We start from the raw sequence: 27212 nt of genomic DNA on the forward strand, positions 1-27212 counted from the left end.
CCTGGGTTTGGTTGTTGAGATTCAAGCAGAAAATGTTTGCAGTCCTCTGGTTTTCACAATAAGAAGGAATTTTCCCATAAATGGATGATCACTGGTGGTCCATCTAGAATGATCACTGGTGGTCTGTCTAGCGGGACCTCTTACAATCTCAACTTACTTTTCTCCTCCATCTCTTGATGCCACTGAACTTATAACGGTCATTATGAACTAAAATATTTTATGACTGTGTTGGTATTTTGGTTATTTGTTAGGCAATTGCCCAATAAACAATTATTCAACCAGCAACACATTTAAAAGAATATGTGGATGTTTAGAATCAAATTATCTAAATATCCTTTGCTGCCATAAGACATGCTAACATGGGGAACCTGGGAAAGTCAATTTAGTCCTTAGTTTACTTTTATCAGTCCTGTGGTGGTTTATGATGGTGGTACAATACAAATTGGTACATGTAAAAACATTACCAGAAAACAAACAAGCAAACAACAAAACAATGAATATGCAACGGTATAAATGGGGTGGCTAAAGCTAACATAAAAACACCAATCACTTTAGTAACATAGCTAAATATTACTTGTTTTGCTATTTTCTGAGAATTTTCTTTTTGCAGTATCTGAACCACCAATCCAAAAAGTTACTGTTAACCCTGAAAACCAGGCTCCAGTAAATACATCAGAAATTCCAACTGCACAGAGCTCAACAGGTAAATTTAAAGATCCCTTATACACTTCAGACAGCTGTCTGCTATCTCTGTCCAACTCCCCCATACATAAAGATGATCAGCTCGGCCAAGCATTCCTGTATTCCTTATTGGAAAGCCATTACTAGACTCCTTCAGCAACAGTTTATCTTCCCACCAAACCAGCGGATTGGCATTAGAAATTTCAATAACCGGATACTTCTCTCCTTCAACATCATCTGAGTAGGTAGCCATACACTGTAGACAATTGTCCAGTCCGGCCAATTCAACTTTAGTCTAAATAAGGCCAAGTTACTATATGTCATACAATTGTTGATCAATTCATGTCCTTTAGGAATAAACTATGCATAGAATGCCTAAAGACACCACTAAAGTTTGTTTATATGTTACAGTTATTGAAGAAACAACTCAAACAGTTACGGCAAATCTAATAAACCAGTCTCCAATTCCAACTACAAAGACAATACAAAGTTCCTCAGGTAAGAAACATTTTATATTCGGTGGAATATTATAACATTTGTCTATGGACTGGGTTCCAAATAATTAATTCAAATTTCTAAAAGTTTTTTTTAAACTGCTGTACAAACAATAATTATACCCAGCCAAATGGAAAGTACACCAACAGAGAAATCACGACGTTATTACAAAATGATTTGTTTGAACTCTATATATACCGTAATTTGAACGTTTGCATGCATAAAAGTTATTTCATATGCAAGTTAAACATATCATACTTTACCAAATCTTCATTTTAAATCTGTCCAAATAATTTAATGCATCATAAAAAAACAGAACTTGTTCAGTACTTGAAGCATCTATACAACATTAACACTTCATTGGTCTCAATACAAAAAAAACACTGTAGACCATGATTAAATGGCATAAAGCTACAATGAAGGAATAAACGATTATATCAAAATATGAAAATCCTAAACTCTATCTTTACTGGCAATCATTTCATGAGAATAACAACAAAATTAAAGATAAAAAGATAAAGTGCATAAACAACAACAGAATCTCTAAGAAGAACTGAGCATATTTTGTGTACAATGGCGTTTAGTAGAAAAGTACCTGCTACAGAACCATAACCTGTTTCATCAACACTGATTAAAATATAACTTCTAAGAATGCTTGTATCCACCTTAATAAGCAATTTTGTTTGATTGACACTAATTAACCATACTACAAGGACATCAGTACTCTTAAAGACATTGTCCCATAACAAAAGTGCTGCTTAATCAATAGATAATGAAAAGCTAAGCATTTTCACAATTGGATGTGTTTTTTAAAAAATGTGGCTTTGCAGAGATAAACTGAAAATGGCCATGATGTGGCTTGTGTAGCAGTGTGTATTAACCATTTAGAGGTGCTTTGGCTGCTTGTTGGCATGTGCTGTTTGCACTGATACAACAGAATGAGGGAGATGTGAATATTCTCTAACAATGGTACTGGCAGGGGCTATTACATGCTTATGTCATTACTCCCCCCTGCCTGATTCCTTCTTCTAAGGGTGCAGTCAGACAGCCTTTTAAATTGGACCAAGATTGGACCGCAATGCTCAGACTGACCGTGCATTTCAATGCAGCTGTCACGCTCAGGTGGGGAGAGTCGACCGTCAGTCTGTGCACTGCGTTCCGAATTCGGTCCAATTTAAGTAGCAATGGTATGTACTATAGCAGAAGACTTTTCTGCTCACCTCAATAAATCACACCAGCTCAGCACAACAAGCTAAGTAGCTGAACATATACGCTGTTCTTTCAGTTTAATATTTTCAGCCACTGAACTTGTTCTACTACAATTGTGTGGCTTATTAAGGTGAGCTCTGAGCTCCTCTGCTATAGTACATACCATCGCTACTTAAATGAAAGGAACAGGCAGGGAGGAGTAACGATATAAGTTTGTAATAGCACCTGCAAGCACTATCAGCAGAGAATATTCACTTGTCCTCCCTTCCTCCTTTTTAAGATCAACATGAACACCTAGTGATGATTAGCCACTAAAACACTTCGGTATGGTCGGGAATAAGCCATTACATAGGATACAGCTGGTGTACCATTTTCAAGAGAGCTCTGCACAGTAACATTATTTTAAACACATCCGTTTGTGAAAATGCTTAATTTTTCATTCTGTTTTAAATATACAGCATTTTTGCTGTTATAAACCCTTTTAAGTAACATGGAGAGTACAACCTCGTTCATGACAATTTCTTTAAAGGGGTTTTCCCCTATCATGAAAGTCCAAACAGGAACAAACTTTACAGAATGTCAAAGCTTCTTATTATCAACAGCCGTTGACTTGGTGGCAACAGTCATGTGACGCCCCCTCCGAATTTTGATGTCAGTTGACCGGCCTGGGCTTATAGTGCAGAGTATAGGGCTCACGCTGGTTTAGTAGGTGAGTATAGGTCGTTTTGTTTTTGTGCTTTTTTTACACAGCCCTTGGTTCATTAGGCTTAAATCTTATGCAAAATATGTTAAAGGAAATCAGCTCACCGCTACACTGCAAGCAATACCAAAATGCTGAGTGCTGGAAGTTTTCCTCTCCTTTCCCCATTCCTCTTTCCTTGATTACTCATTAAAGCTTATAGTAGTGGAGAACCTCGTTCATATAATTTTCAAGCACAGCCGCATCAGTCACAGTTACAGAAATCTTGAAATCATCTATAATGTCTATCCATAAAAAAAGAGTAAAATAAAGTAAGTAAAATTACATATCTAACTAGGGTCATCTTGAACTCATATAACCCAGCACTGTGATATGGCACAGAAAAAAATTATCAACACCTAAATTGATCAAAGCTTGTCACTTCTTTCTTCTACTACAGTAACAACTGAAAGTTCAACAATAAAAGATTTAACAACTTCACTAACAACTGAACTTTCTACATCACTGCTAATACCGAGTCGAGAAATTACCTTAACACAAGACACAACTATATCTTCAGCGATAAGCCAAACAACTCATTCTCAGTCTTCTACTTCTGACTTGATAAACACAAATGAAGCTACTACAGGAATAAAAACAAGTACAAGCTCAGCAACAACACTGATACCATTAACTACTTCAGAAACTACACAATCAACTAAACTGGTTCTAACTGAAAAAGCAACTTCTGAAGCAAAAGTATCAACAAACGTTGAAGAAGCAACAGCTTTTACAACAAATGACCCAGGAACTACAACTGCTATTTTATTAACAAATGGAGAAGCTACTACATCTTTAACAAGTGTATCAACAACAAGCCAAACAAGCTTGCCACTTCTTTCTTCTGTCATAATGACAACAACTGAAAGTTCAACAGAAGATATAACAACTTCACTAAAAATATCACCAACATCACTGTTAATAACAACCCCAGAAAAAACAGCAATAAGCAAAGCAACCCATACTTCTCATTCTTCTCCTTCTGATTTGAAAACCACAAATCCTGAGATGACTACAACAGGAACAAAAACAAGTGCAACCTCAACAACAACCGCAGTGCCATTAACTGCTTCAAAGTCATCACAAACAACTAAACAGTTGCCAACTGGAACTGCAACTTCTGAAGCAACAGTGTCAACAACCTTTGAAGAAACAACAGTTGATACAACAAATGAATCAAGGACTACAACTACTATTTTATTAACAAATAGAAAAACATCAATAACAAGCCAAACAAGTTTGTCACTTCTTTCTCCTACCACAGTTACAACTGAAAGTTCAATAACACAAGATTTAACAACTTCACTAAAAATGTCACCATCTATATCACTGTTAATTAGCCCACAAACAACCTTATCACAAGACACAACTACATCTTCAGCAATAAGCCAAACAACTCTTTCTTCTCAATCTTCTATTTATGATTTGCAAACCACGAATGCTGAAGCTACTACAGGAATAAGAAAAAGTAAAACTTCAGCAACAACAGTGGTCCCATTAACTACTTCAGAAAGTACACAATCAACAAAACTGGTGGTAACTGAAACAGCAACTTCTGAAGCAACAGTATCTACAACAACCTTTGAAGAAACAACAGTTTCTACAACAAATGAATCAAGAACTACAACTACTATTTTATTAACAAATAGTGAAACATCAACAACAAGCCAAACAAGTTTGCCACTTCTTTCTCCTACGACAATTACAACTGAAAGTTCAACAACAGAAGATTTAACAACTTCACTAAAAATTTCACCACTGTTAATAACCCCAGAAACAACTTTATCACAAGACACAACTACATCTTCTGAATTGCAAACCACGAATGCTGAAGCTACTACGGGAATAAAAACAAGTACAATGTCAACAACAAAAGTGGTCCCATTAACTATGTCAGAAACTACACAGTCAACTAAACTGCTGGTAACTGAAACAGCAACTTCTAAAGCAAAAGTATTAACAACCGTTGAAGAAACAACAGTTTCTATAACAAATGAATTGGGATCTACAACTTCTACTGTATTAGAAAATGGAGAAACTACTACATCTTTAGCAGATATATTAACAACAACAAGTCAAACAAACATTCCACCACTTTCTTCTACCATAATTACAACAGCTGCAGTTTCAAGTAAAGAAGGTTTAACAACTTCACTAAAAACATCACCAGCAACATCACTGTTAATAACAACCCCAGAAACAACCTTATTGCAAGACACAACTTCTTCATCAATAAGCCAAACAACTCTTTCTTCTCAATCTTCTAATTCTGTTTGGCAAACCACGAATGCTGAAGCTACTACAGGAATAAAAACAAGTACAACTTCAACAACAACAATGGTACCATTAAGTACTTCAGAAACTTCACAATCAACTAACCTGGTGGTAACTGAAACAGCAACTTCTGAAGCAAACGTTTTAACAACCGCTGAAGAAACAACAGCTTCTATGACAAATGAATTGAAAACTACAACTACTACTTTATTAACAAATGGAGAAACTACTACATCTTTAGTAGATATATCAACAACAAGTCAAACAAACATTCCACCTCTTACCTCTACCATAATGACAACTGTAGGTTTAACAAAAGAAGGTTTAACAACTTCACTAAAAACTTTTCCAACTATACTATGGTTAATAACAATCCCAGAAACAACCTTATCACAAGACACAACTACATCTTCAGCAATAAGCCAAACAACTCTTTCTTCTCAATCTTCCACCTCTGATTTGCCAGCCACGAATGCTGAAGCTACTGCAGGAATAAGAAAAAGTACAACTTCAACAGCAGTGGTCCCAGTAACTATTTCAGAAAGTAAACAATCAACTAAACTGGTGGTAACTGAAGCAGCAACTTCCGAAGCAACAGTGTCAACAACCTTTGAAGAAAAAACTGTTTCTGCAACAAATGAATCAAGAATTACAACTACTATTTTATTAACAAATGGAGAAACATCTGCATCTTTAACAAATATATCAACAGCAAGCCAAACAAGTTTGCCAATTTTTTCTCCTACCTCAGTTACAACAGAAGATTTCACAACTTCACTAAACATTTCACCATCTACATCACGGTTAATAACAACTACCCCAGAAACAACCTTATCACAAAACACAACTACATCTTCGTCAATAAGTCAGACAATTCTTTCTTCTCAATCTTCTACTTCTGATTTACAAACCATGAATGCTGAAGCTACTACAGAAACAAGTACAATGTCAACAACAACAGTGGTTCCATTAGGTACTTCAGAAACTACACAATCAACTAAACTGGTGGTAACTGGAAAAGCAACTTCTGAAGTAAAAGTATTAACAACCATTGAGGAAACAACAGTTTATATAACAAATGAATTGGGAACAACGACTACTTTATTAAAAAATGGAGAAACTACAACATCTTTGGCAGATATATCAACAACAAGTGAAAGAAGCATTCCACCTCTTTCTTCTACCATAATGACAACTGCAGGTTCAACAAAAGAAGGTTTAACAACTTCACTAAAAACTTTTCCAACTATATTTCAGTTAATAACAACCCCAGAAACAACCTTATCACAAGACACAAGTACATCTTCAGCAATAAACCAGACAACTCTTTCTTCTCAAACTTCTATCTCTGATTTGCTAATTACGAATGTTGCAGCTACTACAGGAATAAGAAAAAGTACAACTTCAACAACAGCAGTGGCGCCTTTAACTACTTCAGGAAGTACACAATCAACTAAATTAGTGGTAGCTGAACCAGCAACTTCTGAAGCAAAAGTATCAACAACTGTTGAAGAAACAACAGTTTCTACAACTAATGAACCTGGAACTGCAACTACTACTGTTTTAACAAATGGAAAAACTACTAAATCTTTAACAAATTTATCAACAACAAGCCAAACAAGCTTTCTACTTCTTTCTTCTACAACAGAAGATTTAACAACTTCACTAAAAACGTCACCAACAACATCACTATTAATAACATCCCCAGAAACAACAGCAATAAGCCAAGCAACACTTTTTCCTCAATCATCTACTTCTGTTTTGAAAACCACAAATCCTGAAATGACTAAAACAGAAACAAAAACAAGTACAACCTCTACAACAACTGTGGTGCCATTAACTACTTCAGAGTCATTACAATCAACTAAACAGGTGCCAACTGGAACTGTAACCTCTGAAGCATTAGTGTCAACAACCTTTGGAGAAACAACAGTTTCTACAACAAGTGAAACAAGAACTGCAACTACAATTTTATTAACAAATGGAGAAACATCTGCATCTTTAACAGATATATCAACAACAAGCCAAACAAGTTTGCCACCTTTTTCTCCTACCACAGTTACAACTGAAAGTTCAACTACAGAAGATTTAACAACTTCACTAAAATTTTCACCATCTACATCACTGTTAATAACAACGATCCCAGAAACAACCTTATCACAAGACACAACTTCATCTTCAACAATAATCCAAGCAATTCTTTCTTCTCAATCTGCTACTGGCAACTTGATGACCACAAATGCTGGAGCTTTTTCGACAGGATCAGAAGCAAATAAAAGTTCAGCCACAACACTGGTGATGCCATCAGCAAAAATGGAATCAACAGGAATTACAAATGCTGAGAAAGCAGTATCAACAGTTCAGGAAACAATAGTTACTATAACAAGTGAATCAGTAGCTACAACTACAAAGGAAGAAACCACTATATCTTTTACAGAAAAGTTAGTAATAGACCAAACAAGCTTTCCACTTCTTTCTTCTGCTACTGTGGTAACTACTGAAAGTTCAACAATAGATGTAAAATCAAATTCACCAAATACTTCACTCTTTCTAACTACCACCCCAAAAACAACTTTATTACCAGACTCTACATTTTCAGCAATAGGCAAAACAAATTTTTCCTCCCAATCTTCTACTACTAACTTCCTATCCACAAAAGCTGAAGCCACTACAGTAGGAACAGAAAAAAATACTGGTTCAACAACAATAGTTCTGCCATCAACTACTTCAGAGGCTGCTCTGTCAGCTAGACTGGCATCAACAACAACCTCTGACGTATTAGTAACTACAGTCATTGAAGAAACGACAGTTACTACAACACCCAAAGCAGGCATTACATCTCAAGACATAACAAAATCTTCAGGAATAAGCCAAACAACTGTTTCTTCTCAATCTTTTACTACTAATTTAATAACCTCAGATGACGAGGCCAGTTCAATGGTAATGAAAACAAGTATAAGCTCAGATGGAACAATGGTACCCTTAACTATAATCCAAAGTGCAGAATCAACTAAACTGGAATCAATTGGAATTACAACCCGTAAACAAACACTATTATCAACAATCCAGGAAAGTACAAGTACTCCAAAAACTGAATCAGGAACTACAATAACTCTTTTATTAACAAATGGAAAAACCACTACATCTTTTCCAGAAATATTAACAACATCAGGCCAATTAAGCTCACCTGCAGGGAGTACAATGGGAAGTTCAAAAACTGTGGAAACAACTACAGCTTTAACTGTAAGAACATCTCCAACATTAATAGGTAAGTTAAAGTGATGATGCCGCAGAAAATTTGCCCTTCCATCTATTGCAGCAAATAGAACTCTGATATAAAGTAAATTATGTTTTTTATGGCATACAGTGGAGAAAATAGATAAAAATCTGGGAAACTAACCAGTTTTGCTTTTTTCTGAACACAAAGATTAGAAAGATACGATGCAATAGTAATGTTTAGTATAAAAGAGTTGTCTTAACTTCTTAAAAGGATAAAATTGAAAAGTTCTTGCAACCAACTTTGCAGTTTACCTTTTATTAAAAATCCTCTCCATTTTCAAGAACAGAGGGATTTTTAATTCTTATGGTGTACTCCTTGTTGCCTTGGTTATCGAACACCTCTGCTGTCTATCAGGGGTGGTAAAGCTTCTGAACAAGAAGTCCATTATTTACAGGCTTTTTGCTATAGAACTTCAGGTGCTATTTTTGATGCTTCCCTATACTCCTCCAATGCTTCAAAAGCAAAGCTACCTCTGTTTGCAGAATTGAAGAACACACAATTTGGTCAAGAGATTAAATAATGCTACTGATCCAAGCTGTCAGTCATCAGGAGTGCACTGCCCTCAGCAGCAGGAAGCTGGAAGGCATCAGAGATGTTCTTGAAAACACATTGTGAGAATTTCCTAAAACCAGGAAGCATAATAATCACTGGGCGAACAAAAACATATTAGTAATTATAATTTGGATAATTATGTATTTTGATGAATGACAATGCATATGCATAGAATTTACCATAGATGTATCAAGAGTGGTCCAGTTGATGGTATCCAAAGTGAACTTGAGATCAGTTGTCCTCTTCTGCTCGTCAGAAACAAATAACAACCAAAAAGGACTATAAATGTGAAGTCTGTTGTACATGTGCATTAAACTATTTATTAAAGCCAAGTAATACTTATATTTTCTAAGTAACAGATGCATATTCTCATGACTCGTGGGCATCCTAGACCGATCCCAACCATTCAGATGTGTTTAGGGATCTATAGCATGGCTCCATATAGGAGATTGAAGCTGACTGTTGTTTCTCAAATGGCCAGATAGCAGGAAGTGCCACTCCTTCAGAGTTTTATACACAGGATCCATGGGAGTAATAGTGGTCAATCTCACAGTTATTATTAAGCAATATCATATCTTAGAATTATTCCATCATTTTATAAGATGGGCATTTACATTTACACACTTTTTATGGCTCTCAGAAATCTGAAACATAATTTTTTTTCATAAAACATAATATTGTGCAAATGTAGCAAAATGTCACAAAAATACATTTGTTATATTCCTATAATCACAATGAATTGCAAAATAAAGTTAACTTGTAGATTCCATAGCATGACGCTGGCTGTCATCAATTCTCACGGACAAGTTGTCAGGCAGGGAGTCAAGAAGAGTGTACGTCAGAGGCAGAGGGGCAAGACCAAAGAGTTAACAGGTCACAGTCTGAAGTCAGCAGTCCAAAACGGTGCGGATCAAGAGAAGGGGGCTAGGCAAATGAATAGTCAAAGCAAGGTTCAAAGTCAGGCAGCAAAAGATCAGAACAGCAGAACACTAAAGCACAGGGCATGAACTGAACCGAGTAAAGCTACGAACACAATGGTCTGACCATTGCCAGCCTCAAGCAGAGCCTCAAACTCATGCTGTGTTTGGAATTGCATGACAGGTCCATGCAAACATAGAAAAAGATATGGATGTAAATTACAACTGTGGGCAGTCAATGAATGTCCCAAAAGTTGTACCTCCACTATCATACAGTGATGGCATATACTAACTATACAATGGAAATTAAGGCCTCCATATATATTATATTGAAGGATTTCAACTAAAACAATCATTCATCAGGTAAAACGTATGTGGTATTTACACTCCCTGCAGGCATTTCATTAGATAGTAATGATATACGTGAATATTATTTTATATAATAATTATATTTTCTTTTACAGTAACAGAACCGCCAATTCAACAGGTTACTGTAAACCCAGCAAACCAGGTTCCAGTAAACACAACCACAATACCAACTACACAGAGCTCCACTGGTAAGGTTTACTATAGTTACTGTGTGTTATATGGTGATGATGAGAAATTCATGTCCTTTTTGACTAGCTATGTACAGAATGTCTGCAGACATTGCCTGTAGTCTTTGTGAAGCTTACTGTTTTGTACACTATAACCTTTGACTGTTTTCTTTGAAGTTTGAGGTTTTGTCTGAACAATGTAATGCTTATGTTGTTTATATGTTATTATTATGTTCTATACTATAGTTACGGAACGAACAGATCAAATAGCTATAACAAAACTAATAAAACAGTCTACAAATCCAACTACATTAATGACTACACAAAGTTCCACTGGTAGGTAACTGTAGAATATTATTAGATTTGTCTATGGACTGGGTTTGACATGAAAATTAATTATTCAAAATTTTAAATGCCTTTCTTTAACACCCTCATGACCCAACCTGTTTTTACCTTTCTGACCCGGCCAATTTTAACAATTCTGACCACTGTCCCTTTATGAGGTAACAACTCTGGAATGCTTCAACGGATCCCACTGATTCTGACATTGCTTTCTCATGACATATTGTACATTAAGATAGCGGTAAAATTTCTTTGATATGACTTGTGTTTATTTGTGAAAAAAAAACAGAAATTTGGCAAAAATGTTGAAAATTTTGCAATTTTCCAATTTTTAATTTTTATGCCCTTAAATCAGAGAGTCATATACCACAAAATAGTTAATAAATAACATTTCCCACATGTCTACTTTACATCAGCACAATTTTGGAACCAAAATTTTTTTTTGTTAGGAAGTTATAAGGGTTAAAAGTTAAACAGCGGTTTATCATTTTTTCAGCAAATTTTACAAAACCATTTTTTATAGGGACCACATCATATTTGAAGTGACTTTGAGGGGTATACATGACAGAAAATACTCAAAAGTGACACCATTCTAAAACCTGCACCCCTCAAGGTGCTCAAAACCACATTCAAGAAGTTTATTAACCCTTCAGGTGGTTCACAGGAATTTTTGGAATGTGGAAGGAAAAAACAAACATTTACTCTTCTTTCACAAAAATTTTCATTTAGACCTATTTTTTTACTTTCACAAGGGTAACAGGAAAAAATGGATCATACATTTTATTGTTGTCAGGATAATATCAGCGTCGGCAACTGCCACGGCTGAGCAGGGTGACTTACCAACACTGTGGGAGAGCACGGGGCCCAATACGGTAGTGAAGGTTTAAGCAGACAGGACCTGAGGCATGGAAAACAGTAAGGAGTACCAGGACCTACGATCATGTGACTGCAGGGAGCGGGGCTTAGCGTCCTACTACTGCAGATGATGTAATGTACCTACTGCAGGAATACTGTAGTAGAGGAAAGGAAAACGCAGGTCAGACAAGCAGAGGTCATACACGAGAGGGCAGTGCGGTACGAAAGGGATGAGCAGAGAATAGTCAAGTCACAAGCAGAGAGGCATACATGAGAGAGCGGTGCGGTACAAGAGGGACAGGCAGAACTCGTAACAGGGACAGAACTGGATCAAAACCAAACAACCAACAAGTTATCAGGCACAAGGCACACGTACACAAAAGGTCAACTAACTCAGCTGAGGGCAGTATAACTGACACCGGATCTACGTCCAGTGAGCATTAAATAGCCACCCTCTGCCAGAGAGAGGCAGAAACAACTAAACCCCTGTCTGACCAGGATGGGCCAAGGCGAAACCCCGTCCTGGATCATGACAGTACACTCCTCTCAATGGGGGGCCACTGGACCCCCAAGTCTCTCAGGATACTTGGCGTGAAAGGCCCGGACCAACCGATCCACATGAACCGATAGAGCAGGAACCCACGACTGTTCTTCAGGACCGTAGCCTTTCCAATGTACCAGATATTGAAGGGCACGACGGACCAACCTAGAGTCGACAATTTGTTCCACCTCGTACTCAGACTGCCCGTCTACCAAAAGCGGTGGTGGGGAAGCTGATGATCCCTCCCCCCGGACCTCACAGGTTTCAAAAGGGCCCTATGGAAAACATTCGGGATCTGTAGAGATGGCTGGAGATGCAACCGAAAAGCCACCGGGTTAACCGCTTCGGTAATTTCATAGGGTTAACCGCTTTGGTAATTTCATAGGGACCTATAAACTTAGGTCCAAGCTTCGCAGAGGGGACCTTGAGCCTTATATTCTTGGTAGATAACCATACCTTATCCCCAATCTGAAACACCGGTCCCGCGGATCATTTTTTGTCTGCAAAAAATTTAAATTTATCCTGGGCCTTCATAATGTTACTATGGACCTCCCGCCATACCTCCCCCAACCGCTGGATAGTCTCATCCGCCCCAGGACACCCAGAGTTCAAATGGGAAAATTCTCCAAAATGAGGATGAAACCCATAGTTGCAGAAAAAGGAAGATGTACCCGTAGACTGGTTAATGCGGTTGTTAAACGCAAACTCGGCCAACGGTAACACAGAACACCAATCATCCTGTCGGGCTGAGGTCAAGCAATGCAGAATTTGCTCCAGAGACTGATTGGTCTGCTCGGTCTGCCCATTAGTCTCTGGATGATAAGCGGATGAAAAGGACAGACCAAAACCCAACCTCTTACAAAAAGCCCTCCAAAATCTGGAAACAAATTGCACTCCTCTGTCAGACACCACATTCAAGGGTACCCCATGCAACCACACCAAATGCTCAACAAACAATCTGGACAATGTTTCCGCATTAGGTAGAGCTGCCAAAGGTACAAAATGTGCCTGCTTACTAAACCTGTCCACCACAACCCAAATGATGGTATTACCCTTGGAGGGGGGAAGGTTGGTGATGAAATCCATGGACAAATGAGTCCATGGTCTCTCAAGAATTGGCAGTGGTACCAATTCCCCTGCCGGCTGGTTATGGGGTGTTTTTGCACGGGCACAAACATCACATGCAGACACATATTCCCCAACATCAGAGGCTAAAGAAGACCACTAGAATACTCTAGCAATGGCCTTCCGGGTAGCCGAGATCCCTGGATGTCCACCCAGAACTGAATCATGGAACTCCCGGAGGACCTTGAGACGAAACTGAGCCGGCACAAAAAGTTTATCCACCGGCTTAGCCGGAGGTGCAAGAGATTGGGCTTCCCGAATCTCCCGTTCCAACATATTAAAAAAACCTGCCACCACCACCCCAGGCTGAAGAATGGAGGATGGAGGTTCGGAGGGGGGGACACCGGATCTAGACTGTGTGACAAGGCATCAGCTCTGACATTTTTGGATCCTGGCCGAAAAGTGATCGAGAAGTTGAATCGGGAAAAAAGTGACCATTTAGCCTGTCTGGGAGTCAACCTTTTAGCTGACTCAATGTAAGATAGGTTTTTGTGGTCCGTAATTACGGTTATAGGATGGACAACCCCCTCCAAAAATTGCCTCCATTCTTCGAAGGCCAACTTTACGGCCAGAATTTCTCTATTCACAACATCATAGTTTCTCTCCGCGGGGGAGAATTTCTTCGAGAAAAAGGCGCAAGGTCTCAAATTGGTCAAAGTGACGGGTCCCTGGGACAATACTGCCCCCACCCCCACCTCTGAGGTGTTTACTTCAACAATAAATGGTTCAGACGGGTCCGGTTGAATAAGAACCGGAGCAGACATGAAACATTTTTTTAAAAACCGAAACGCCGCTATCGCTGCGGCTGACCAATTCTTGATGTCGGCTTCCTTTTGAGTCATGTCTGTGAGGGGTTTAACCACCTGTGAGAACCCCATTATAAATTTACGATAATAATTGTCGAATCCTAGGAAACGCTGCAGAGCCTTCAAATCACAAGGTTGAACCCACTCAACAATGGCCTGCACCCTATTAGGATCCATGCGATATCCTTCAGCAGACACAATGAATCCCAGAAAAGACAATTCCTGAACAAAAAATAAACATTTCTCTAGTTTAGCAAAGAGACAGTTCTCCCGAAGCCTTTGGAGAACTGCCCGAATATGACCAATGTGAGCCTGTTTATCAGGAGAGTAGATCAATATGTCATCCAAATACACCACCATAAAATGTCCAATAAAATCAGAGAACACGTGATGTATGAAATTTTGGAAGACCGCTGGAGCATTGGTCAGACCGAAAAGCATGACCAAATTTTCAAACAACCCTTCAGTAGTGAAAAAAGTTTTCCACTCATCTCCTTCCCGGACTCGGATAAGGTTATACGCTCCCTGTAGATCTAATTTTGAAAACCACTTAGCTCCGGACATCTGGTTGTATAAATCAGGAATAAGTGGGAGGGGATACCAATTTCTCACAGTTATCTTATTTAACTCATGAAAATCGAGGCATGGGAGTAAACCACCATCTTTTTTCTTTACGAAAAAGAACCCTGCCGCCACGGGAGAAACAGAAGGACGAATGTGTCCCTTACGGAGACTCTCGGAAATGTATTCCTTCATCGCAGCCCGTTCTGGACCTGAAAGGTTATACAAGCGGGCCTTGGGCAATTTAGCACCTGGAACCAAAAGCTGCGTGGGAACTTTCTCACACAGCAATGCCAAAAGTGAGACTAGGGACTATTTTTTTTTACAGTGGCGGAGGAATACAGTGCGGAAGGATACCTACCTCCCGTCACTGGATTCCTGGAGCCCCTAGAGAATGGTCGCATCAGCTGATGCTGCTGTTCTCCACGGGAGATCGTCGTGGGACACTCGTGGATTTCTGCTGATCAGGGAGTATTTGGTGGTTTGTTTTTTTCATATTTTTTTCACAGATGACACTGGCTTCGGGGATCAAAGTGACAAGTAATGGTGAGTATGTACTCTATGTTATATGTACTGTATGTCTATATGTATGTATTGTATGAATGTATGAATGTATTGTATGTAGTATGTATGTAGTATATCTGTAGCATGTTTTATATATGTTGTATCTATGTATGTAGTACAGTATGTATGTATGCTGTATGAATGTAGTATATATGTAGTATGCATGTAGTATGTATGTATGCAGTATGAATGTAGTATATACACTCACTGGCCACTTTATTAGGTACACCTGTCCAACTGTGTGTTAAGACTTAATTTCTAATCAGCCAATCACATGGCGGCAACTCAGTGCATTTAGGCATGTAGACATGGTCAAGACAATCTCCTGCAGTTCAAACCGAGCATCAGTATGGGGAAGAAAGGTGATTTGAGTGCCTTTGAACGTGGCATGATTGTTGGTGCCAGAAGGGCTGGTCTGAGAATTTCAGAAACTGCTGATCTACTGGGATTTTCACGCACAACCATCTCTAGGGTTTACAGAGAATGGTCCGAAAAAGAAAAAAAATCCAGTGAGCGGCAGTTCTGTGGCCGGAAATGCCATGTTGATGCCAGAGGTCAGAGGAGAATGGGCAGACTGGTTCGAGCTGATAGAAAGGCAACAGTGACTCAAATTGCCACCCGTTACAACCAAGGTAGGCAGAAGAGCATCTCTGAACGCACAGTGCGTCGAACTTTGAGGCAGATGGGCTACAGCAGCAGAAGACCACACTGGGTACCACTCCTCTCAGCTAAGAACAGGAAACTGAGGCTACAATTTGCACAAGCTCATCGAAATTGGACAGTAGAAGATTGGAAAAACGTTGCCTGGTCTGATGAGTCTCGATTTCTGCTGCGACATTCGGATGGTAGGGTCAGAATTTGGCGTAAACAACATGAAAGCATGGATCCATCCTGCCTTGTATCAACGGTTCAGGCTGGTGGTGGTGGTGGTGTCATGGTGTGGGGAATTTTTTCTGGGCACTCTTTGGGCCCCTTGGTACCAATTGAGCATCGTTGCAACGCCACAGCCTACCTGAGTATTGTTGCTGACCATGTCCATCCCTTTATGACCACAATGTACCCAACATCTGATGGCTACTTTCAGCAGGATAATGCGCCATGTCATAAAGCTCGAATCATCTCAGATTGGTTTCTTGAACATGACAATGAGTTTACTGTACTCAAATGGCCTCCTCAGTCACCAGATCTCAATCCAATAGAGCATCTTTGGGATGTGGTGGAACGGGAGATTCGCATCAGGGATGTGCAGCCGACAAATCTGCGCCAACTGTGTGATGCCATCATGTCAATATGGTCCAAAATCTCTGAGGAATGCTTCCAGCACCTTGTTGAATCTCTGCCACGAAGAATTGAGGCAGTTCTGAAGGCAAAAGGGGGTCCAACCCCTTACTAGCATGGTGTACCTAATAAAGTGGCCAGTGAGTGTATGTAGTATATATGTAGCATGTATGTATGAATGTAGTATATATGTTTTATGTATGTTGTATGTATGTAGTATGTATGTATGCTGTATGAATGTAGTATATATGTAGTATGTATGTATGCTGTATGAATGTAGTATATATGTAGTATGTATGTAGTATATCTGTAGCATGTTTTATGTATGTTGTATGTATGTATGTAGTATGTATGTATGCTGTATGAATGTAGTATATATGTAGTATATATGTAGTATGTATGTATGCTGTATGAATGTAGTATGTATGTAGTATGTATATAGTATGTACAGTCATGGCCAAAAGTATTGACACCCCTGCAATTCTGTCAGATAATACTCAGTTTCTTCCTGAAAATTATTGCAAACACAAATTCTTTAGTATTATTATCTTCATTTAATTTGTCTTAAATGAAAAAACACAAAAAGAATTGTCCTAAAGCCAAATTGGATATAATTCCACACCAAACATAAAAAAGAGGGTGGACAAAAGTATTGGCACTGTGCGAAAAATCATGTGATGCTTCTCTAATTTGTGTAATTAACAGCACCTGTAACTTACCTGTGGCACCTAACAGGTGTTGGCAATAACTAAATCACACTTGCAGCCAGTTGACATGGATTAAAGTTGACTCAACCTCTGTCCTGTGTCCTTGTGTGTACCACATTGAGCATGGAGAAAAGAAAGAAGACCAAAGAACTGTCTGAGGACTTGAGAAACCAAATTGTGAGGAAGCATGAGCAATCTCAAGGCTACAAGTCCATCTCCAAAGACCTGAATGTTCCTGTGTCTACCGTGCGCAGTGTCATCAAGAAGTTTAAAGCCCCTGGCACTGTGGCTAACCTCCCTAGATGTGGACGGAAAAGAAAAATTGACAAGAGATTTCAACGCAAGATTGTGCGGATGTTGGATAAAGAACCTCCACTAACATCCAAACAAGTTCAAGCTGCCCTGCAGTCCGAGGGTACAACGGTGTCAACCCGTACTATCCGTCGGCATCTGAATGAAAAGGGACTGTATGGTAGGAGACCCAGGAAGACTCCACTTCTTACCCCGAGACATAAAAAAGCCAGGCTGGAGTTTGCCAAAACTTACCTGAAAAAGCCTAAAACATTTTGGAAGAATGTTCTTTGGTCAGATGAGACAAAAGTAGAGCTTTTAGGGCAAAAGCATCAACATAGAGTTTACAGGAGAAAAAAGAGGCATTCAAAGAAAAGTACACGGTCCCTACAGTCAAACATGGCGGAGGTTCCCTGATGTTTTGGGGTTGCTTTGCTGCCTCTGGCACTGGACTGCTTGACCGTGTGCATGGCATTATGAAGTCAGAAGCCTACCAGCAAATTTTGCAGCATAATTTAGGGCCCAGTGTGAGAAAGCTGGGTCTACCTCAGAGGTCATGGGTCTTCCAGCAGGACAATAACCCAAAACACACTTCAAAAAGCACTAGAAAATGGTTTGAGAGAAAGCACTGGAGACTTCTAAGGTGGCCAGCAATGAGTCCAGACCTGAATCCCATAGAACACCTGTGGAGAGATCTAAAAATGGCACTTTGGAGAAGGCACCCTTCAAATATCAGGGACCTGGAGTAGTTTGCCAAAGAAGAATGGTCTAAAATTCCAGCAGAGCATTGTAAGAAACTCATTGATGGTTACCGGAAGCGGTTGGTGGCAGATATTTTGGCTAAAGGTTGTGCAACCAAGTATTAGGCTGAGGGTGCCAATACTTTTGTCCGGCCCATTTTTGGAGTTTTGTGTGAAATGATCAATGTTTTGCTTTTTGCTTCATTCTCTTTTGTGTTTTTTCATTTAAGACAAATTAAATGAAGATAATAATACCAAAGAATTTGTGTTTGCAATCATTTTCAGGAAGAAACTGAATATTATCTGACAGAATTTCAGGGGTGTCAATACTTTTGGCCATGACTGTATGTTGTATGAATGTAGTATATATGTAGTATGTATGTATGAATGTTGTATATATGTAGTATATATGTAGTATGTATGTTGTATGTATGTATGTTTTTTTTTTTTTTTTTACATTCAACCATTAGCCAGATGATGGGACTACTACTGTCACATCATTGGCTAATGTGTCAATCACTGTCATTGTAGCAGGCATCGCCCGATGGGACTTGTAGTCCCATCGGACGATGCCTGCACACACAAACAGACCCCCGGCAGGCCCGTACAGACCGCCGGCAGCCGGCACAGACCCCCGGCAGGCTCGTACAGACCGCCGGCAGCCGGCACAGACCCCCGGCAGGCCCGTACAGACCGCCGGCAGCCAGCACAGACCCCCAGCAGCCAGCACAGACCCCCGGCAGGCCCATACAGACCGCCGGCAGCCGGCACAGACCCCCCAGCAGCCGGCACAGAACCCCGGCAGGCCCGTACAGACCGCCGGCAGCCGGCACAGACACCCCGGCAGCCGGCACAGACCCCCGACAGGCCTGTACAGACCGCAGGCTGCCGGCAGAGACCCCCGGCAGGCCCGTACAGACTGCCGGCAGCCCGCACAGACCCCCGGCAGGCCTGCACAGACCGCGCATCATGATGCGCACAGACCGCGCATCATGATGACATCATTTCAGCAGCCAATCACAGCCATAACAGTGGCTCATTGCATTATGGGAACTTCCGATTCCAGTATTCGATATTGAAAAAATATCGGTACTCGGTATTGGAATTCCGATACAGCGAATATCGGCCGATACCCGATATTTGCAGTATCGGAATGCTCAACACTAATAGCCAGTGGTGTTGTAAGGTACTCCTGGGGTGGACCCACTAGACCGTGGCAACGAACCTCCCGAGGGCGAGCTGACCAGGTGGACCACCCCCTATACAGGGTGTGTATGGGGCAAGCCCGCGGGTAACTATCACCACGGCAGCTGGTACCCAGGGAACGTATAAGCGGACAGACAGGTAGATCCGGATGGGATGCACTGGACAGACGGCACGGCTTGGAGACACAGGAGTGACGGCACGGCTTGGAGACACAGGAGTGACGGCACGGCTTGGAGACACAGGAGTGACGGCACGGCTTGGAGACACAGGGGTAACGGGCAAGGCCTGGAGACACAGAACCTAGGAGAGAGAACAAGGAGGAATGAGTAAACGCACAGACAGGGAGCTGGGAAGCACAAGGAGAGCGGGCCAGAGTCACTAGCAGGATCTAGTGATAGTCAGGCATCGCCCGCAGGAGGAGGCGGCCTGATATAGGAAGTGGGAGGGCTTCCGGGTCATGACCTCCAGTTGGAGGAGGAGGAGGCGCGCGTCCTCGGTGGAGGAGAGCGCGCGCCCGGCCATAGAGTGGAGACGCACCCGCCGAGGAGGAGGAGCGGGGGCGCGCACCAGGCGCGATCCAGAGAACCGGACGGAGGCGGTCGCCGGCCGAGGAAGGATGACCGGGGGAGACCGCGCCGAGGCCCGCAGCGGCCGGCGCCGAAGCGAGGAGACCACCGAGGAGCGGGTGAGCCGGGGCCGGAGGGAGGTAAGGGAAGGAGTGCGCGGCAGCCGCCGCGTGACAGTACCCCCCCTTACGCGCCCCCCTCCGCAGACCGGAAAAAAATTTAGCCAAGATTCGAGGAGCTTGGATATTCTCCTGGGGCTCCCAGGACCTCTCCTCAGGGCCAAAGCCCTTCCAATCAACCAAAAAAAAGGTTTTCCCTTTTTGCTTTCTCATGGCCAAAATATCTCTAACCTTAAATACATCATCTGCGGAGGCAGGCGGAGGTGAGAGAGGAGCCTTAGAAAGAAAACGATTGAAGATGACTGGCTTAAGCAACGACACATGAAAAGCATTAGGGATGCGGAGAGAGGCGTGAAGCCGCAGTTTGTAGGAGACATCATTAATACGGGACAAGACCTCAAAAGGTCCAATATAGCGGGGACCCAGCTTATGGGACGGGATTTTGAGGCGAATAAACTTGGAGGCTAGCCAAACTTTATCACCTGGGTGATATGGCGGGACATCCAGGCGCCTCTTGTCTGCGTGTCTCTTAACCCTGTTACGTACCAACTCGAGAGCGGTCTTGGTCTCCTGCCAGATCCTGGAGAATTCACCGGACAGAAGATCAGCCACCGGTACACCCGAGGCAGGAGGAACCGGTAGAGGTACACCAGGATGTTGACCGTAGACGACAAAGAATGGGGATTTGCCAGAAGACTCACTGACGTGGTTATTATAGGCAAACTCAGCCCACGGGAGTAATTCAGGCCAGTCGTTCTGGTGGACATTAGAAAAGTGCCGGAGGTAGTTCACCAAACTCTGATTCGTCCGTTCTGCCTGACCGTTGGACTGTGGATGGTAAGATGAGGAGAAGTCAAGAGTGACATCCATCGATTTGCATAGGGCTCTCCAGAAGAGAGAGGTGAATTGGACTCCTCTGTCCGAAACAATATGTTGGGGCAGTCCATGAAGACGGAAGATGTGCTGAATGAAAATCTTCGCCAAGGCTGGGGCCGATGGCAAGCCGGGTAGAGGGATGAAGTGTGCCATTTTAGAAAACCTATCTACCACCACTAAGACGACAGTACAGTTGGCAGATGAGGGTAGGTCCGTAATAAAGTCCATGGCAATGTGTTGCCAAGGAGACGAGGGTACTGGAAGCGGATGTAGAAGACCAGAAGGCAGCTGCCTAGGCACCTTGATCTTGGCACACGAGAGGCAGGAGGCGACGAAATCCCGGACATCCTGGGAAAGAGTCGGCCACCAGTAATAGCGGGACACCAGGAGAAGTGTCTTTTTATGGCCGAGATGACCAGCCAGCTTGGAAGCATGACCCCAGTGGAGGATTCGTCTTCGGTCCTTCTCCGAAACAAAAGTCTTGCCTGGTGGGGTTGCGAGGAGAGAAAGCGGTGCCACGGTGATGAACCTGGATGGGTCCAAGATATGCGCGGGTTCTTCCTCGACATCCGCGGAAAGAGAGGACCTGGACAAGGCGTCGGCTTTGAGGTTCTTGTAACCTGGACGAAAATGCAGGTCAAAATTGAATCGGCCGAAGAACAGAGACCACCTGGCCTGCCGAGGGTTGAGTCTTTGAGCAGACCGAAGGTAAGCTAGATTCTTATGGTCTGTGAAGATTGTGAAGGGATGTGCGGCGCCCTCCAATAAGTATCTCCACTCCTCTAGGGCTAACTTGATGGCAAGCAGTTCTCGGTCTCCGATGGAATAATTCCGCTCTGGGGTGGAGAATGATTTGGAAAAGAAACCGCACGTAACGAGCCTACCAGAGGAAGACTTCTGAGACAAAACCGCTCCAGCTCCAGTTGCGGATGCATCTACTTCGAGGATGAATGGTTTGTTGACCTCAGGGCGATGGAGTACGGGAGCCGTGGCAAATGCACGTTTCAGAGATAGAAAGGCTCCCTCCGCTTCAGGGGTCCAGACGTGTGGGTTGGCTCCTTTACGGGTCAAAGACGAGATAGAGCCAGTCAAAGAGGAAAAATGGGGGATGAACTGCCGGTAATAGTTTGCGAAGCCGAGAAAGCGCTGAATGGCTTTCACCCCTTGAGGACGTGGCCAGTTAAGCACGGCAGAAACCTTCTAAGGATCCATACGCAGGCCAGAGTCGGAGATGATATAGCCCAGAAATGGAAGAGAAGACTGTTCAAAGGCGCACTTCTCCAATTTGGCGTACAGACGATTCTCCCTCAAACGGAACAGTACTCGGCGGACATCTCTTCTGTGGGTGGACAGATCAGGAGAGAAGACAAGGATATCGTCGAGGTACACGACCACACAGGAATACAGAAGGTCTCGGAAAACGTCGTTCACAAATTCCTGAAAGACTGCGGGAGCGTTGCATAACCCAAAGGGCATGACGAGATACTCGTAGTGTCCATCCCTGGTGTTGAAGGCGGTCTTCCACTCATCTCCGGAGCGAATACGGATGAGATTGTAGGCTCCACGGAGATCCAATTTAGAAAAGATTCGCGCCCCACGTAGCCGGTCGAACAACTCGGGGATGAGAGGTAGAGGATATCTATTCTTAACGGTAATCTCGTTGAGACCACGATAGTCAATACAGGGGCGCAGAGACCTGTCTTTCTTCTTGACAAAAAAGAACCCAGCTCCAGCGGGGGAAGATGACTTCTGGATGAAGCCCCTGGCCAAATTCTCCTGTACATATTCGGTCATGGCCTGGGACTCGAGTGGACTCAACGGATAGATCAGCCCCGGGGCGGAGTCGAACCGGGAACAAGCTCGATAGGACAATCATATTGCCGGTGCGGTGGAAGGACCTCTGCTTCCTTTTTATCGAAGACGTCCGCAAAGGCCCAGTAAGCCGAAGGCAACTCCGCAGGGCCCGAGACAGGAGACGAGCATTTGAGGGGTTGTACTGGGCGGAGACATCTAGTCTGGCAGAAGCGGCCCCAGCGAAGAATGTCTCCGGACCGCCAATCCAGGACAGGTTCATGCATCCGCAACCACGGAAGGCCCAGGAGCACGGTGTGGGACAAAGACGGCAGCACGAAGAAGGTTATCCTTTCATGGTGCAGAACCCCGATCTGTAACTCCAGCTCTTCAGTGACCAGTGTAATGGCCTTGCGCAAGGGAGCGCCGTCGACAGAGGCTAACTGCCGGGGAACCTCCAAGGACCTGACAGGTATCCCTAATCTCTTCACCGCCTCGAGTTGGATGAAGTTTCCAGCAGCCCCTGAGTCAATATAGGCTATCTCCGAAAAACGTTTGGAGCCCAGGAGAAACACAACAGAAAGGGTCAAGGGTAGAGAGGTGTCAACGACACCTAGGGAGACCTCTCTTACCTGTCCTAGGCGGAGGAGTTTCCCGGCCTCACAGGACAGGAACGCAGGAGATGGGAGGCGCTGCCACAATAAAGACAAAGGCCATGAGCGAGTCTGTCCTGGTGGCATAGCTCCACGGACCTGAGTCGGTCCACTTGCATGGGTTCGGGAGCTGCGGCCGAGGCAGAGGACCGCGAGCGTGGAGGGCTGTGTGTCGGAGGAGAAAAACGAGTGGGCCTTCTCTCCCTGGCGACCTCGCGGGAACGCTCCCGGAAACGTAGATCAATTCGTGTTGCCAGCGAGATGAGATCCTCCAAAGACGTGGGCGTGTCCCTGCCTGCCAGCTCGTCCTTGATTCGGGCCGACAAGCCACGCCAAAAAGGCCCTACCAGGGCCTCATTGTTCCACCCAAGCTCAGAGGATAACGTACGGAACTGGATGGCGTACTGTCCCACCGAGAGAGTACCCTGGCGAAGGCAAAATAAAGACTCGGTGGCGGAGACCAGACGACCGGGTTCATCGAAGACCTTACGAAAGGTCTCCAAGAAGGTCGCAAGCTGGGAGACTATCGGGTCATCGCGCTCCCACAAGGGATTTCATAGAATCATAGAATCATAGAATCGTAGAGTTACCCAGGCCAGTGCCTCACCCTCAAAGTGGGAAATCATAAAGGCCACCTTGGCCCGGTCGGAGGGATACTGTAGGGGTGCCAACTCGAAATGCAACTGGCACTGGTTAATGAACCCCCGACAGAGTTTGGGATCTCCGCTATAGCGTGGGGGTTTGGCCAACCGGGGGGAGGAGTGTGGGACTGCCACAGGCGCCGGGACAGCGGCTGCCGTCTGTAGAGCTATTAAGCGGTTATCTACAGAGGCTATATAATTCAAAATATGGGCCTGGGTGTCGCGCTGCTGAGCCAGTTCCTGCAGCAAGCCAGAGATTTGGGAGGCAATTCCCGGATCGGAGGTCTGCAAAGACGAAAGTCGGGACTCCATCGATTTGAGGAACGACATGATCCTCGCCTGGTTCTCACAAAGGAACAAAAGTTCCTTTTGGGTCGGGGTCGAGGTACCAGCGGGATCCATGGCCTGACTATACTGTAAGGTACTCCTGGGGTGGACCCACTAGACCGTGGCAACGAACCTCCCGAGGGCGAGCTGACCAGGTGGACCACCCACTATACAGGGAGTGTATGGGGCAAGCCCGCGGGTAACTATCACCACGGCAGCTGGTACCCAGGGAACGTATAAGCGGACAGACAGGTAGATCCGGATGGGATGCACTGGACAGACGGCACGGCTTGGAGACACAGGAGTGACGGCACGGCTTGGAGACACAGGAGTGACGGCACGGCTTGGAGACACAGGAGTGACGGCACGGCTTGGAGACACAGGGGTAACGGGCAAGGCCTGGAGACACAGAACCTAGGAGAGAGAACAAGGAGGAATGAGTAAACGCACAGACAGGGAGCTGGGAAGCACAAGGAGAGCGGGCCAGAGTCACTAGCAGGATCTAGTGATAGTCAGGCATCGCCCGCAGGAGGAGGCGGCCTGATATAGGAAGTGGGAGGGCTTCCGGGTCATGACCTCCAGTTGGAGGAGGAGGAGGCGCGCGTCCTCAGGTGGAGGAGAGCGCGCGCCTGGCCATAGAGTGGAGACGCACCCGCCGAGGAGGAGGAGCGGGGGCGCGCACCAGGCACGATCCAGAGAATCGGACGGAGGCGGTCGCCGGCCGAGGAAGGATGACCGGGGGAGACCACGCCGAGGCCCGCAGCGGCCGGCGCCGAAGCGAGGAGACCACCGAGGAGCGGGTGAGCCGGGGCCGGAGGGAGGTAAGGGAAGGAGTGCGCGGCAGCCGCCGCGTGACAGGTGTTTTGTCAATAGCAACAACGTGAATAGGAATCTCCAACCTAACTGTCCCTAACTTACACCTGGACACCAAGTCAGAGTCAATAAAGTGCAACGACGATCCACAATCAACAAAAGCAGAAGTGGTTGTGGAGACTCTCCCACAACAATGTTCCACTTGTAACAACATTTTAGAAAATGGAGAAAAGGGTACCTGAGGGCCTGGGTGACCTCCACGACAATCACCCAGGCTCAGTCGCATGCAAGTTGGTGGACAAGAATGGCAATCCTTTTTCCAATGTCCGGAATCCTCACAGAAAAAACAGCACTTTCCCAAGCGCTGTTGTCTCTTTCCTTTCTCCTTGAAGTCGATGGTTCCCATCTCCATGATTTCCAATGTAAGACTGGCACCCCTTCCTTGAGAAGATAATGGGGTTTCAACCTGCATCACTCCCCTGGCCCGTAGCCTGCGATCCATTCAGATGGCTTGTGTCATAGCCTCCTCCAGGGAATCAGGCAGAGGGTGGAGAGCCAAGGCATCTTTTAGATGTTCAGACAGGCCTCAAAGGAACAAACCCTGGAGGGCGGCATCATTCCAGCAGACCTCAGCAGCCCAGCGTCTGAACTCTGAGCAGAACCACTCGGCTGAGTGCTTCCCCTGACACACTCATCACCCTGTCCTCAGCCATATGCATCCGATCAGGCTCATCATAAGTATGCCCCAAGGCCTCAAAAAATGCATCCACAGTCATACGCTCAGGGGCAGTGGTAGGAAGGGAGAAGCCCAAGCCTGGGGAGCTCCCCTTAACAGAGACATAATGACCCCTACTCTCTGACTTTCATCCCCTGAAGAGTGTGGTCTCAATGAAAAAAAAAGCTTACAGCCCTCCTTGAACACTTTGAATTCCCTTCTATCTCCAGAAAAAGTATCCGGTAACTTAACCGGAGATTCAGGGGAAATTACTGTAACCTCCCGAGCTCCTGATGATAAAACCCCCTGCACAGTGTCAGCGATCAGCTGCTGAGACTGAGCCAGGGCTAGTTGTTCCCCCAGGAGTCTCTGAGACATCTGAGTCAGGTGCTTTACCTACTCATAAAGAGCATGCATAGAATCAATCACACACACAGGAGAAGGGGAGCAGAGAAAAAAAATGGTAATGGTCAGTTATAATGTCAGGATCCTGTCAGCGTCGGCAACTGCCACGGCTGAGCAGGGTGACTTACCCACACTGCGGGAGAGCACGGGGCCCAATACGGTAGTGAAGGTTTAAGCAGACAGGACCTGAGGCACGGAAAATTGTAAGGAGTACCATGACCTGTGATCATGTGACTGCAGGGGGCGGGGCTTAGCATCCTACTACTGCAGATGATGTAATGTACCTACTGCAGGAATACTGTAGTAGAGGAGAGGAAAACGCAGGTCAGACAAGCAGAGGTCATACACGAGAGGGCGGTGCGGTACGAAAGGGATGAGCAGAGAATAGTCAAGTCACAAGTAGAGAGTCATACACGAAAGGGCGGTGCATTACAAGAGGGACAGACAGAACTCGTAACAGGGACAGAACCGGATCAAAACCAAACAAGCAACAAGTTATCAGGCACAAGGCACACGTACACAAGAGGTCAACTAACTCAGCCGAGGGCAGGAGTATAACTGACACTGGATCTACGTCCAGTGAGCATTAAATAGCCACCCTCTGCCA

The 27212-nt window shown here is 44.0% G+C and overlaps 1 long non-coding RNA gene across 1 annotated transcript in view; it reads left to right on the forward strand.

The window, feature by feature from the left end:
- Positions 1-1101: 1101 nt before the first annotated feature.
- Positions 1102-27212, forward strand: part of LOC141048487 (uncharacterized) — a 100960-nt gene continuing 74849 nt past the window's right edge. Inside the window, exons 1-2 of the long non-coding RNA XR_012220071.1 lie at positions 1102-1179; positions 10612-10704. This is a non-coding gene — a long non-coding RNA (uncharacterized lncRNA). The remainder of the gene's footprint in view (positions 1180-10611; positions 10705-27212) is intronic.

This window comes from Dendrobates tinctorius, unplaced genomic scaffold (genome assembly GCF_039654945.1).
Source record: "Dendrobates tinctorius isolate UK_male_01 unplaced genomic scaffold, ASM3965494v1 ptg000011l, whole genome shotgun sequence".
NCBI classification, from domain to species: domain Eukaryota; kingdom Metazoa; phylum Chordata; class Amphibia; order Anura; family Dendrobatidae; genus Dendrobates; species Dendrobates tinctorius.